Source organism: Rhagoletis pomonella, unplaced genomic scaffold, assembly GCF_013731165.1.
Source record: "Rhagoletis pomonella isolate Grant_MI unplaced genomic scaffold, Rhpom_1.0 Rhpom_scaffold_00002, whole genome shotgun sequence".
NCBI lineage: Eukaryota > Metazoa > Arthropoda > Insecta > Diptera > Tephritidae > Rhagoletis > Rhagoletis pomonella.
In genome coordinates, this window is record NW_023458556.1 from 33114248 (window position 1) to 33117264 (window position 3017).

The window sequence follows — 3017 nt, forward strand, 5'->3', positions numbered from 1 at the left end:
TGACACTTTTCAGATTTTAGTCCAAAAAGATAAGGAATGAACCTATTCTTGGACATTCTTGCGGACAAATTTTGACATAATAGCCCTGTTCGCGTACGCACTATCCAGTAAATCCAGTACTAATTTTACTCGTTTTTTACTGGATGTCGTTTTCGTACGCAAAAACTTGCAAGAAACTAGCAAAAGAACTTACAAGTTTTACTGGATTTTTAATGGATAAATTTTTACTAGCAACTATTTGCTAGTAAGAAAAACAGCTGATGGCATGATGCTCAATGTAAATCGCATTAAGAAAATAATTGTTTGTGGTGCTTTTAGAGTTGCAAATGACAAAATAAACCTATTTAAATATATAATAAGATGGAAAATACTAGTTTTCTAAGAAAATTGCATCGGAAAATAACAAATTGATCAGCTGTTCATAAAACTGGCAACTTCTTGCTGGTTTTGCGTTTTCGTACTTTCTTGCATATTTCACTCATTGGGAGTAAATATTGACCTTCTCTCCGAAATTTGGTTACTGGCAAGTTACTGGATATTTTTTGCTGGAGAATACGAAAACAAAGCAAATAAAAAGGATGAAATCAGTCAAAATCTTGCCAGAGATGTAAATTCTAAGCGCATTTCAAAAGTAAATACTAAAAGCTTTTTTAAATATGTAAGAAACGAAATATGTTTTATGAAAAAAATGTCAAAATTTATATGTATAGAATTTTTAGTCAATTAAAAAAGGCAATAGTCGCATGATTTTTAAGAAAAGTTTCAAAATAACGCTATTTCTAAAAAGTCGGTGTCTGGGGCATCGATATCCAAAAAGTGCCAATTTGACCCTTTAGTCGCTCGACGGTAACACTCATCGGCCTACCACATTGTGGTTGAACTGCCACTTTTTTGAGCATCTACCGCATCTACCGCATCTACCGCACAAGGTCTGAAACCTACCATATATTCGCGTTTTTGAGTACCTAGTACCAAGTAAAAGTACACAAAAGCTGAATGGGAGGATAAAATAAACTGTAAAATAGTAAATTTCCTCAATAATAAATTTTTTGACAGGAAACATGGTTTCATTACGTTAAATTTTAAAATATATTATTTATAAAAAAAAATTAATAGCGAAAATTAAAAAAAAACGGCGATTTTTGTGAAAGTAATTAAAAAGTTTGCAATTTAGGTGAAACCTTACAGAGTTTCTTTAATTTTTGTACAAAGTTTGATCCAAAACCTGAGATCTACCACCAATGAGTGGAGCTTGAGTTTTCAAGTAGTTTTCAGGGAGAACTGGTTTTAGGTCGAAAACCAGTTTTGGCAACGAATACATGTATTCGATGTCGGTCAGAATATGTTGTAAGACATATTTATCGGAGTGGAAGTCATAAAGAATAAAAGGAAAAGGTTGTTAATTAAAGGAAAATGAAAGAAAATTTTTTTTTTTTTTTTTTTTTTTGTAGAAAATTGTAAACAAAAGAAGCAAGAAATGTCAACAAAAAAACACTAACACCCGGTGAGAACAGCCTTCAGCCCACAATCCCAAAACTCATTTTCAAAGTGTTTTCGTGTGGGTCAGAACATGGAATTAGGAATATTCCAAATTTCCAGCAAAAGCGCGGCATAAAGGCATTCATTCTTGCTCTAAAACCGGTTACTCTTAAATACGCTTGATTTTAGTATAACAAAATGCAGCTCTGAAAGTATAGGAATGTAGGAATGTATGTCCAAATCCAGTGCTGCCAACTCTTGAGTTTCAAAAAGCACCAAAACTTGGAAAGAAAGCGTTTCACCATTTAGCGGAGTTTAAAACATGGTTAATTTAATCAAATATAACTTAATTCATCAGTTAATTCAAATATGTATCACAATAAAATTCAGACGAAAGAGATGTAAGATGATTTGAGTTCGAAAATACTTTTTTTTTTTTTTTTTTAATTTCAAAGATAAGAAGTCAAATTATAGACCTTGGCCTGTTGATGTGTGATAAAGAGTTTATTTTTTATTTATTGCACGGATTAAGATGAAACATGGCACTCAGATTGCTTATAACTCTGACTAGCATTTGGAGGATTTTTTAGGTTTTCGAGATTAATATTTGAAAATTTTAACGACATGTGGGTTCACTAGTAAATCTAGTTGCTGCAACGAGTTGCATTTCCTTCAAAAATTTGAAGTGATGCATTTTTTAGTACATACACGAGGAAATATTTTTTAATAGCATGGCTCTGTTAACATTTCCTAAAAAAAAAAAGGTAATTCTCTAGGGGTGGGTAACAACCCCTAAAAAAGGGGCGCAAAAGTCGGGAGGGGTACCAAACGACGCGTTTCGACCCCCCTAATAACAATCCGGAGGGTCGCGCGATTTTTTATTAAAAATTTTCATTATTTATATATATATTAAACGAAAGAAGATACCGAAAAGCATTGAACAGTGCACACATCTCATAAGGAAAAGTGAATTATTACGAAATACTAATCCAGTGGCAGCACAATAGCTATTTTGGAATCTCGCGTTTCAGCTGGCAAAGATTGTCAACTTCTTTTTAATAACAAAATAATCTATCTTAGGTTGATAAAACTATGTGTTTCTTTAATAAATAAGTTAAATTATATATTTTAATAGTGTTTAAAAAGTGTGAACAGGTGATTTAGTGAATCTTTGTCGGTGTAATTGCCCATCGAAAACAACGAAATTAACAAAAGTTTTTTGTTCATAACTTTTAAATGGTTAATAATATTATCTCCCCCCCTCCGGATTGTTAATAGGGGGGCCGAAACGCGTCGTTTGATACCCCTCCCGACTTTTCCGCACCTTTTTTAGGGGTTGTTACCTTACCCTAGAGAATTACCAAAAAAAATTCTGAAAAGACGCAAAAGTTGCACATAATTTTGGAAAAGGGTCAAAAAATCTAAATTTTCAAGAACTCAGGTCAAAAGGTATGGCGCTTAAAAAGGTTCAAATTGCCCGCTTGGTGAAATAACGGCAACACTGCTACCAATACAAAAGTATTGCATATATGCTCATG